Source organism: Cebidichthys violaceus, unplaced genomic scaffold, assembly GCF_023349555.1.
Source record: "Cebidichthys violaceus isolate CVI_PGR_0920_01 unplaced genomic scaffold, fCebVio1.0.p SCAF_6, whole genome shotgun sequence".
Classification (NCBI taxonomy): Eukaryota; Metazoa; Chordata; class Actinopteri; order Perciformes; family Stichaeidae; genus Cebidichthys; species Cebidichthys violaceus.
This window is the reverse complement of record NW_027176816.1, coordinates 5,778,057-5,791,700: the sequence shown is the minus strand read 5'-3', so window position 1 is coordinate 5,791,700 and position 13,644 is coordinate 5,778,057.

Sequence of the window (13,644 nt, the reverse complement as noted above, 5' to 3'; positions counted from 1 at the left end):
CAGCCGATATGCTTAATCATATTTTAAAAGCAACAAAGCGGATAGAAAGCAGCTCACAGGGAACACTGGACATTGCCCCAGTGATTTTTATTGCATTTCCCTTTACTGCAAGAGACTAAGTCAAAGATCCAACATTTAACATCTTTAAAACAGAAAGGATGGAACACCATTCCCCTTTTATATAATTTAATTAGTTTTTCACTCAGTGGGCAGTGGTGAGACAAAGGAGATATACTACTAAATATATCTACTGTAGTAGAGTGACACAGCTACATTTTCATACCTTTTTATACTGCATGGATAATTTCAAACTTTTTCAAACCGTGGAGCTGTCTTCAGTACATCTTTAGATAATGTTTTGGGTGGTCTGAAAACTTAAATAATATGGCTTGTCTGCCATACATTCTCTGAAACTGAGTCAGCCAACCCTGTCTCTGAGTCAGGAGTGCTCACAAATCATTTACACAACTGGTGGTAGCACTACCGCCTCAGTAATAAAATGCTTCTGCTCAGAATTCTGGTATTTTCTTTGTCCCATAAACTGGTCATATGTTGCCTCATTCATTAACAAGACTTAGTCTATACATCCATGCTAGCAGATCTGTGAGGCTGCACTGAGGCACAGCCGTGCTTTGAGCTCAATGCTCACAACGGCCTGCTAACTTGCGCACAATGACAATGATAACATGCAAATGTTAAGCAGGTATGTTTATCATGTTCACCATCTTAGTTTAGCATTGTAGTATGCTAACATTAGCACTAAACACACAGTACAGCTGAGGCTGTTGTAAATCATTAGTTTTGCATACATTTGATAATAAACCAGGGTGTTGGACAAAAAAAATAGACCGTATGATGTTGCTAGATGAAAGTTAGAGCAACTTTTCAAAGTACCAACAATGAGAGTAAAAATTAAATATCTCTGACTCAGTGTTTCCCAAAGGATTTTTGTGAGACTGTTGGGTGGTGTCCCTCCACAGAAGTCGATTTGTACGTTTTTTTTAAAGCAGAATCCATAAATCTGTTGCACTTTGAAAAGTTGTTCATAGATTTACTCTCTTAATTTAGCTCTTAAATACTAACTTAACTACAATTTTGAGGCACTTGTACTTTATTTGTACGTGTACTTTACTTGAGTATTTTCATTTATATAACTTCACACTTATACTCCACTACATCTCAGAGGTAAATATTGTACTTTAACTTCACTACATTTATTTGACAATATTAGTATGGTAAATGTGACGAGGTCCGTGTTTTAAGATGAGCCGGGTGTGTTGTTATTTACGTTGTAGAGTTATGATTTTATGTCATTATAGTGATATCCAGCCTGTTCTCATTTCTAGGGAATCAAATACCGACACTTTTTCCGACCCCTCTGCATCTGATTGCAACGCACAGGTATTCAAATAAAATTCAACGAGGTCCATTTTGAGAGAATTTTCTCATGCAAAGGTCCGGAACATCACCGTGATGTCTAACTTGCTCTATGATTTAGTCCCATATATATATTGAAGTAGCCAACAGTTGTATTAACATCTGTATGTAGTAAATAACTGTCAAATCAAATATAGAAAGTTCAATTGAATAAGAGAAAAAGAGAAATTTGTGTGCAGGGTCTAACGTTATATCTGTGGTTATTGAAACCATTTGTTTCAGCTCTATTCCTCTCTGTTAACATCGTTGTTGGGCAGTGAATTAATGTCTTAGGATTCTGACCATATTGGGCTCTTGGATTCTTTATTTTCTGTGCCTTCATTTTGGATTTGACTGGGTATGTTTGCTTAAAATATTTATGCTTTGTGTCGTAGTTGTGCTTGAAATTACCACTTCGCCACGGTCTCTGCACATATGAGACATACTGGTTTTAAACTGTCTGTGGGAATAATTAACATTTAAGAGTTTGTCCTTTCTTAAGGGCTCTAGTCTTACTGACCAAATTTCTCTTTTTGGTGAATGCCATGTGAAATAACTTCTGACTTGCGCACTATACTCCGACTGCTCGAGTCTGTCGCCCTTCTCCCCTTGTGTGTAAATCTCACTAGAGTGGGGAAGCTTATCGGAATACACATATTTGATTGGCTGAGCAGCATCAAGATGATGTAATTGACCGGTGTGTTATCTGGGCCGCTGAACAAATGCCGCGAAAGCTAGAAAAGCTGCACCGGTTAAAATAGAAGAGCTCCGTCAAATTTAAATAATTCTCAATTATTTATCGGTTTTAGGTCCAGGGTTTAGATACAATAGCGTCTGGGTCCGGATTGCTGTCCGCCTATTAGTGACCCCTGCTTTAGTGTATGCGTGAGACGTGCCTGGCTTTGAGTAACTACAACTCAACCCATCATTGTCATCATTGGACGTACAGAGAAAATGCTCCGGGAGTGTGAAGACGTAGAACCATTAAACCCACAGGACTGTCTACCAGGAGGTTGAAGTGTTGAGCTACTTTGAATATGCATTAAAGATGTCTGTGATGTGTTTTCTGTACTTGTTACATAGTTAACGTTTTATTAGTTTATAGTTGTTGTTTTTTAAGCTTAACCATGATGTTTTTCATGAACCCAACTTAGTAGTTTTGTTGCCTAACCCTAAGCAAGTTTTTTGGTTAACTACTGTGTACTGCGACCTTGCTCTGGGCTTCCCAGTGCGTTAGAAAATTACGCCAAGGGGCCTGACAAAGCGTCACTATGACGAGCCGGAATGAGAACATGTTGTGATATCACAATAAACTACCATTACTTGAGGTTTCCTGAATAAGCATATCATACTGTGATGGCAACATCCCGGTTTTATTGCATGTCTTAACCATCAGTCTTTTTTTCAGTCATTTCCAAACGGTCCTCTGCTGTTTTAAATAATGTTGTACTGTATACTGTAATTTTTAAGTGAAAGTTTACTAGAAACAAAACTTAAATACTTTAAAATGATTGCATCGTCACAATTGCATATCCAAAATGCTGAAAGTAACCGCAGCTTCTTTCAGTTCTTTCAGTTTGTTTCTTTCCATAATTTTGCTGTTTCCTAAATGCAGGGAAGAAGGCAAAGGAAATGCAAGAACATTGTAGCACTTATTGTATTTGTATTAGTTTCTTTCGGCACTGTACTTTCACTCTGGTTTATGCTCTTCGATGCTTGTTTAATAAAGGAGATGCACTTATGACTTCTGGTGACTAGTAGCTCTCTTGAATACCTATGTTTGAATTCACTTATTGTAAGTCGCTTTGGATAAATCATCTACTAAATGACTGTAATATAATGTAGATGAAACTCTGTTTACCTCTCATTTTCATACCAATATTTTGGTTTATTCTGGTTCACTAGTTCTGTACACAGATGTTTGTGCATTTATGGGTATAGCATTTTTAAGTATTACTGTCCAGTAATACCAAACAAAGTAGACATATCACATTATGTCAATTGCCCAGCAGTTTTTTGAGACTTCATATACATTACTTAGTGATTGATGCCTGCGAAAACAGACCATGGCTCACTCTCTGATTGCCTGTTTACAGGGCTCTGACACTTTTATAGCCCTCCTAATACCATTACAAAGTATTGCTCCAACAGCGGGGCTCTCGCCTTTCCTGTAGAATTGGATACACAAGGCGGTCTGCTGTGATTACTTGAAGCAGCATAGTTGTGAAAATTAGTTTTTGTTGAGGCTGCATGAGGACTTATCAACATTTTAACTTCGGCATTGTCAATGATTGTCTGGCAGATTTCATTTGATACCAGAAGCACACTAACATGCATGTAGAAAGATTATATGTATCTCAAAGTTGAAATGTAAAAATTATGTACAATAATATCTAAAAACACTTAATGTCCTCACTGTGTAAGGGTCGTAACAATGCTAAGCTTGGAATTGTTTTAACGCAATTAATTGTAAATAATGAAGGGTAAAAAGCTCACAATACTGGGTCGTAGTTTGGAAGATTTGCTCCATGTTCAGGTTGTCATATTAGCCGTAGGGTAGTATAGATGCAATCACATGAATGTTAAATTCATAAATGTAGATGCATCACAAAGGGCTGCAAATAATGTATTCATTTTTTTCTTCTATTTTTCTATAAAATGTTAAGTGCCATATTAACTTTTCTGACAACAGTCTCAAATCCCAGAGTATTTAGCTTACTATACTTAAGGGAGAAAAGCAACAAATCTTCACATTTGACAAATTGTAACCCTGAAATATTTTGCATTTTACCTTCAAAAATGACTCCAGATTATTAAAATGGGTGCCGATTAATTTTCTGTTGAAAGACTATAATAGATTCCCAAATGTATCATTTCTGCTCTTGCAAAGTAGGACTTTACGAGTCCTTAGGAAACTCCTATATTGTGGAGGAAAAGATTGAGAATGATCTTCTCTGGTTTTAATGTTTCATTATTATGAGACAGATGTTATAATCAAAGTGGAGCAAAGGTTTTTGAGCACTTCTGAAGTACATTTTTAAGATTATCACAGAGCAAAACTGCTAACAGCACACAGACATGACAGGAAAATGGGGAAGGGGAGAGGTGTCTGACAAGCTGAGGAGCTCCTCTTGGTTTGTGGGAATCTTAGTGGAGATCTATTGACCAACACAACAGAAGAATATAGACTCCCGCCACACAAATTAGTTTATTACTGTGAATGCTCTTAAATCATTTTTGGGCTTGTATGTGCAGAATGGTTTTAAGCAAACTCGAGTATGACATTTATGAGGATTCATCGTCTGGGAACCATACATGTTTGTACAAATGCTGTCAATCCATCCAGGAGATGTTGAGATGTGTCCTCACTTAAAAGTGTGACTAAAAATAAGTAGCATGAAGTTGCTCGGACAACACTTCCTTTAGCTGCTTACAATAGCTTGATACAGGAAGAGACATCACTTCATCTCTGATAGATAAATGTCAGAACAGCACCCCATGAGTGAAGCAAAAATCCAAATATGAGAAACACAAAACTACTGACGGGCACCGTTCAGGTCTCAGTTCTGCTGTCTTGCAGAAACAATATTGTTTGGTCGGTACACTGGAAATGCCCACACCATGCCACACCACCGTGCTATCATGTGATATACTGAGCGAGTGAGAAAGATAGTGCCCCATTCGCCCTAATGAAGACGCTGCAAATTTGTTCTCATCCATTTTGTCTGTAACCTTGTACTGCATGTATTGCAATGCATTAACTTACTTGTCTGAACTGTCTTTTAACCACATTTGCAGGACTTTTGTTGCATTCTAAATTGCATATTTACTAATTTTGGTTACTTTGTAATCGAGTATTACTTTCAGATTATTGCAGATATCACAAAGTGTCAGTTGAAGAAAAAAAATAACTCTGGGAGAAATTAGCCAAGTATTTTTTTATTGTACATGTTCACATTCCCCCCCGTAGTAGAAATAAACTGTTGTTTTGCTTCATTCGGGATACAGATTCCGGAGTTTCTTCTCTCTGTCAATCAGAGACCGAGCATTAACTAGTGCATTTGAGTTTTTGCCTTCTTTAATTTATACACTCTGCTCAAGTTTGGATCTTACTAGAATTGTAATGTTGGAGGCTTTGATAGAGGTATGTTGAAGTTGATTTTTTTTTTTTTTTTTTTTTTTTTTTTTTTTAAAACTGCTATTAATTAGTCATTCTTCTCAAACTCACAGCCCAGAACAGCAGCCATGAAGAAGGCAGACTTGCAAGCTTGTTTAATCATCTGCATCTATTAGAGAGAAGAACCAAAAGCATCCAAGTAAGGACTAAAGAGGTAAGGTGAAGCGGGGCATTCACTGACTATAGGTCTACAGGGGGCAATGTACACAGTACATTACAGTATTTTGTACAGATTTAATTAAAGGTGCATTCTGTTTACATAATCACTGTATCACTATGTTAAATGTGTTAGCAATGTAGGCTATTTACAAGAGAAAACAGAACAAAGTAAGAGTCGACAAAAGCTTGTATTCTTAGGACTATTGTTTGGTTGTAAAATGTAAAAACTTGTGATTTGAACTGCTTGACTCTAGAATATTGCACAGAGTGGCATAATTACACTGAATATCCACAAAAGTGTGACTTTTAGCTTTTTATTAAAATTGTTCCAACGGGGATTTCCTGTTCATGCCATCAACAATCATGTGGAAAGATCATGTTTCTAAATGGAAGATATCTGGTTTTAAAAAAAAGCTCCTCTCTTGTGGTTATTATAACTTATGTAAGTTGTTAAAACATATTCCTCGCACTGTTGACTGTGCATAAATAAACACAAACAAAATCTGTTTGTTCTAGCAACCAATACAGATGTTCCTTTGAACACTTGACCTATATTCACAAATATTTTCTCTTTTCCTGAATGTATTTATACGCAAATCATTAGTAGGTTTTTAGCTGCAGAAATGTCAGGAAACGATACAAATACCACTCTATGCTGTTTGTGTGACGCTTTAGTTACTGCGCTAACATTATGAAGTCTGTTTAAAGGTCAATTGCATCATTTAGATTTACATGCTGTGTGATTATGGTGCTGATGAGATGCAGCTTTAGACATGTAGACCTTGAGGTTTTTCAGAGACAATTCAGTCGTGTGCCGAATCTGAAAAACTGTTTTTCAAACTTTCCAGAAATGTTCCAAGTACTTCTTTGACTCGTATAGCAGGTTGCCCCATTTCAGTTTTTTTATTACACTGCTCACGCAATGCATGGATGAAGAAAGTACAGACATTAGAGCTGCAAAACAAATCTGTGTTTTTTTTCCTATGCAATATAAAAGTGTATGAAATATGTACACAACTGAATTGAATTCTGGGTAATAATGTTTTTGACTTTGCCATGTTTGCTTTACCGTAAAGCATAAAATAATAGCTAAAGGCAAATGATTACTTAAATGAGAATCATACTCAGATGTGATCACATTTTTAGATGAATCAGCATATATTCTAATGAAAAGGAGCAATACAATGTCATGACTATTATAAATGTTTACTACTTTAACTACGAAATGTTGATATTGGATTTGTAAAAATATGGTAATACAGTAAAAAAAGAATTACTTGATTTTAAAAAACTGTCTATTATTGCTTAAGTCCTGTCAGTAAGGCATTTGGTGAAAGACTCACCACTAAATAAGATGCATCTTTAAAAATACAGAAAGGATAATGGTTCATGGCTGCATCAAAGAGGTGCATCGTGTGCACTTTAGATTCTCAAAGCAACTTCTTAAAAAATGTTTCCAGTGCCGTTTCAGGTGATATAGTTTTGGCATTACTGCAGTAAAGAACAGCCCTGAGAACAGTGTCGCACTGCAGCAGCTCCTAATGGATTTAAAACAGTGATGTCTATTTAGCAGCCCGAGGGTCACGCACGGCTCCAGCTTAAAATTGCACCCAAACAGTTCCTCGGCTTTAGGAGCCATTGCCTTACATTCAATTCAATCTGTAGGTTTAGGTCAGTCATTTAATTGCAGTTTATATGGTAAGGTTGGATTTCTAAACATTGAAATACTTTTGATATCTCCATCAGCTCTTGGAACGGACTTCCCCTAGATTCTTGGCCAAATTCAGCTACAAATTACTAATTAAATGTTTTTTTGTGTTTACTGTGACTGTAAACAAAGTCATGAACAAATATTTCTACCTCAATATATTTCCAGGTTTCCACAACAGTCAAAGCAGGCTTAAAAGAAGCATTTATGAGAGTTATGCCTGCGAGATGTTCTGGGGACCATCAGCCTTTAGTGTGAAAAATCTAATGATTTATTAGAATATTTGATCTGCTTCCTGGCTTAAAGTGCTGTATTTACTCTCCAGTTACAACGTTGTAATTTGAATGTTTAATTTTGAAGTACTTTGATTACATCTCTGCATGTTCTTTACATCAAAGTGTGCAGCTGCTCTGGGTTAGCTATTTTGTTTGCTGCAGAAATGCTAATATATTAGATTACAGTTGGATCTACGAATAAACACATCAGCCATTTAGCAGTTTTTGCTTAAGTAAAAATATAAAGATACACTCATGGTTTAGCTTCTCAAAATGGAAAACAATGCTTTCCTTCATAAATGAATGTCTGCACGTTTTGGGGAATATGGTATCTAATGTTATGTAAATATATTGTGGAGATTCAATGATGAATATTAATCTTCTATGTTTATTATGTTGACTTGTATTTTGCCACTACAAATAAAGTTTTTTTTTCAAACATCACTTCAATCGCTTGATTTCTTTTCAAACATTCTTGCTCTGTTTTACTAGGTTAGGCCTGTGTCTGATTTAATTTTACGTTAAACTGATTTTTTTGTTTTGTGTTCTCCGAATTGTTGGTCAACAGGTGAAACCCAATCAAGATGGCTCGATGTTGCACATTAATTTGTATCCTGCATCTTTCTCGGATATATTGCCATACAACATGTAAAACCCTCTCACGCATTTAATATCTCACCATTGCTTATTATTTTGCAGCCCCTTCAATTGTTAATTGTGCAATTAAATAGCAAATTAATTAAAGCTCTGAAGCGCCGATGCACTTTTCTGGTGATACGGTAGCACAAGTCAGGGTCCGAAGTTTTGGAGTTTTGTTGGCTTCTTCATAAAATCCCACGCAGGAAGAAAAAGTGAGAGAATGTGGTTTTTCATCGCCCTATTACTCCTCTGAATATGTTAATAAAAGTGCTGGTTTGTTTTCAAGTGTTCTTTATAGAATAATTCAGAGAAAAAACATGCACAGCTTTTTTTTCTTCTTTTTTTTTTTTTTTTTTTTTAAATCACATCAAAATATAAAACACGGAACAGCCGGGATACAAAGTTTGAAAATCTGATATGGGATTCTTTAAATGTTATTTAATTGTATTATGTTTATCCTGCAGACAACTGAAGTTTGACTTAATTTGTCTTTCTTGCTTTTATTCGTGTCTTTTTTAATGACTTCAGATTCATATGAATATTAATGATTCAGAGGATAAATTCAGACAGTTTCACATCATTTCCTGCCGGTGAACAATGCATTTCAAATGTTTGGGTTGGATTATAACACCAACACTTCAGTTAGAAAATGGATTTGAAACCGATGCTTTGTTGCCCCACTTTAGCCCAAGTCAGGGGAATCCAAAGTCCAGCCATAATGTATGATGTCATTCAGACTCAAAACAACAAAGAGATCAATAACCTACGCAATGCAGCTCAGTGTCGATAAAGAGCGTTATCATACAGCCAACATGATGTAGGACTACTTGTATTTACTGATGAGAGTAAAGCAGGTCCATTAAAATAAATGAATGCTTGACTATTTGTCAGTATCTAATCTGCTTTGGAGAGGTTGATAAGATTATTCACAGTTTATGTCTCGTTTCCTTGTTGCATCACAGGTTGAATGGGAGTCTCGGCTATTTCTTCAGTATCGGATTTGGACCCCGCAAATGCAAACGGCTACTGTTTTTGAGTTTATGAGAGAGGTGAGAGAGGTGAGGGGTGTCCTCTCCTGAGCACACCAGCTCTGTCTGAGCACAGTGACTTTGAACTTGAACTCCGTCTTGCTCATCTTCATCATGTGTGCAATACACTGGCACAAGTGAACCCGGACTAATCTGAGTCGATGCAGAATCTGCCTCGTTGGCCTATCAATCCATCTCCGTTCATTATAGGCCATGCGCAAAAATAGGTTTTAAAATAATTGTAATTCAATTCAGACAGCAGGCTGCAGTACAAACATCGCCATGGTTCCTCTGTGGTTTTCCAGTCTGTCTTTGATTCAACTCGAGCTTAGGTTACTAAGCCTTTAATTTGTTTGTGTGGGACAGTAAACTGTTGTGACCTGGATTAAGTTAGAAGTGAGACTTCTGGGATTTGAAAAATATTGATGAATTGATCTTTGCTATTGCTTTATGAGCCAAAAACTCTTCAGCCAGTCATGTTTATCACCTATTGTAGGCTTAGTCAAATGTGTAATACATTAAGACCTGTGGAGAAAGGCAGTTATACTACTAAACTAGCGACTTCTCGACTTTTAAGTCCACATACAGGAAATGATCCCTCTCACTGAGTCTTTGTACACATTTAAATAATGGGGTTTTTTTCACGAGAAGTCTGTTAAGATGTGTTTATTAAAATAAGATTCTCTACTTTTACTATTCTGACCTCATTAAATGTATCATATTTAATTATTATATATTACGCGTGCGTTCTTTGCTATACTGCCAACGTTCACAACAACATTCTTCTGTGAAAACAGGGTCGATCTAAGACATTTTACATATATTTTTACGTGCAGTTTAATTATTTAGTTTTCCTGGAGAGCGTGACATGTAGGCTGAAGGGTATGAGCAAACAATTGCGCATGTGCCACACATGTTTGATCAGGCGCACTGATAAAGATCACATTGCACACAGCAAACACTTCTCTGTTTCAAACGGTTTATCACAATGTGTTATGCCCATCCAGTTTCATATTTGGACCTATGCAGTATCAACTTAACCACGCTTGAACAGCGATAGTAAATTTAAGCAACCATCTCGAAACTCACCTTCACAAAGATCGGACAACACGCTCCAACTGATGGGTTTGGACTTGTCGTTTTGTGAAGTCAGTTTTTAGAATTGGAAGGAAAAGTCCCATCGGCACAGCATTTTTATTTGTTTCCTCTTGTTGGCTCATGTAGTAAGTTCCTCTATATAATATACAGTCTATCTATATATATATATATATATATATATATATATATATATATACCGCCATACATTTGTTAAACATAAATGAACGGATAGTTCAATCTGATTAGTTTAAAAGCCTTTTGTGATTAATTAATGTGCGTGTAGCAGCGCCTCAGAGCTTCTCTCTGCAGGGTCCTGGATACTTCTCTCATAAGTTCTTCATAAACGGATCAACATTGTATATGCATTTTACTTCTGCCTTGTTGATATGATTCGGGTATGGCTTCCTGTGCATATACTTTAACTTATATAGTACTCGCATAATGAGTTAACCAACAAGCAGGTGTAGCCATTATTTTCCAGTCCGCAGCTCTAACAAACCAACCCAGGTTGACTCCAGACTCTTCGTACCGTCACTGCACACTGGATGAGGACGTTGTTGTCCCTAAATCGCTTTCTATAAATGTCCCTGTCTTTTTAATTTGTTGTGGTGTTTAGTATTTGAAAGTGTACTTCAGTGTTGACTATATAAATAAACATTGGCCTAAATACAGTTGGCTTCCTGTTTTCCATTCTGTACAGCAAATTCAGATTCTACACGTTGTAATGTGAAAATAAACTAATATAGCTTATATTATAGTTTATTCCATAAGTTTCATTTTTACGTATATGTAATGTCGCCTACATTATATACAGGAAGAACATGCATCGTAAAGATCATTAAAGTACATTCAATAATTGGTAATGTAAAGGGAAAATGTGCATAGATCTGCAAAGTGATTTAAGGAACAAAATGTCAAATTTGTTTAAGTTTTAATGATTTTAGTCATTTTAGGGATCTGCAGTGCGTGAAGTTCGTTAATTTTTGCACAAAATCAACTTTCAGCCAAGATTAAAAACTGATAATTTGCCTTTTAATATGCTAGAGCTGTTTGTTCTCAGAAATTGTTTTTGTTCAACAATATTGGCGGAAAAGTATCTCGTTAGAGTATATAGCGTTGTGTTAAGCTCACTAATATCCATAGCGCGTGTCCTTGGCGTTTTGACACACTTGCTGTTTGTTAACATTTTGAAAACTGCATGGTGTTAGAGGCTAATGCACATTAAGTGGCGTGGAAATATTGCCCTGTAACGCAAGCCTCAAGATTTAGGAAGATACCCTTGAAGAAGATTATTTTGATACAGATTGACATTTCCAGAGGATTTACTTTCCTCCCACAGTTTGCCTAAAGCTCCCGATTGTAAATGATGTGACCTTCAAGAATCACATTAGTGTCTTAATGGCCCAGTTTAATCAATTCATAATGACTTATAATCACATTTAATATATACAAGTTCAGCCTCAAAGACCTTTCTATTTCCAAACTCATTTCTAGAAATACATCCTCATCAACAGTTGCACAAAGATCTGTTTCATCAAAGCATAAAACATTTTAAAATGTACTTGTAGACATGTTTGGTGTCTTCGGTTTAGCCTGCGTAGTCTGAAACCTACAGAAAGTTTGAAGCGCTTTATTCTGTGACGGAAGAAGTGAGATGATTAATGATGAACGTGTGTGTCTTTTGTTTTGCTGTCTGGACGGATGGAGCGACCGCCTCTCTTAACTTGAACTTGGACTTCCAGCAAGACGCGTCCAACTGTGTATTTATTTTGTCTGCTTTCTCGCCAGTTTACCATCTAGGCTGCAGCAGAAACAAGAATTAACTCCTGCTGGACGTATTGAACACATTACAAATATTCCAAACACATATTCAGAGATTAGACAGGACAGGCTGAAGCCCACAACATGACCAGACATGACTTGATAACTTGTGGTATATTATTATGAATAAATATATCTTGATGAAGTAACTGATGTCAAAAAATGGAATAAAACATATTCTGCCTATATTATCCATGCTCATTTAGTGACGGTGGGTCACAGATGCATATTATCTCATGGCGCCTTGCATTTTCCACGTTGTCAATAAATACATTCTAAAATATACTTTGTCTAAACTTCTAGTCTATTGTTGTATAGAAATTATAATTACATGCAAATGAAAACAGCCGTGCAGATGCTTATATCGACTTATATGATCGCGCTTTTAATATAGTCTTTTTTATTTTCATACTGCAGATGTTGATGCTTAAATGCTCGACAATACACCGGTGTTGTGTTGTAGTCCTGTTCCTGATTTAATCGCAGTTCACGGGTTTTTTTCACAAGTGTGAAAACTATGCGTCGCAAACATGACTCGTAAAGATATATCTTCCTCTCAAATTGGTGAAAATCTTGCGAAATGAACCACTAACATTTTAATAACAAAATGATAAGCAATGTTGTGTTTTGTAAACCCACGGTGGTCTGCCAGCCTGTCCTCTGTCCTCCGGGCGCGGCTCCGCATGGCCTACTTTATTTTGCGGTTAAGCCACAGCCATCTCCTCCATCTACCTGGTCTGGGTGAGGTTAAACGAGTCAAATCCTAGATAAATTAGCCCTGTACTGTGGTGTAGGTCGTATTTTTCACGCTTGACATTCCACCAGCCTACAACAAATATATGTAGACTATTGTATATTATCAGTGGTAAGTAAAAAGATGGATTTACCTCGTAGTGATTATCATACAGAATCAATCCACCGAGATGAACAGAAATCTAATGCATTCCAGAGAAGCCCTAATCTAAGCCTTTAAGGCCTCTGCTTTAATATATGCTGCACTGTACGTCTGTGTGAAGTCCGTGTCACATGTATAAGAAGGTGTTGGTTTGTAAAGTGACTGTAAGGGGGGGGGGGGGGGGTTACCCCCCACATCTCTGTATGGACCAAACTCAACACTATTGTGTCTTCTATTCACTGTATGTCGTTTCACGAATACTTTAAGGTAATTTCCAATGACACCAGTTTACACTGTTGTAATAGATCTTTTTTTTTTTTTTTTTTTTTACTTGAAGGCTACTGCTCTGTATTTATGTCACTACAAGTCATGTAATGCATCCGTGTAAGATCTGCATTTTAAAATGAGCTCATGCATATGCAGCAAGT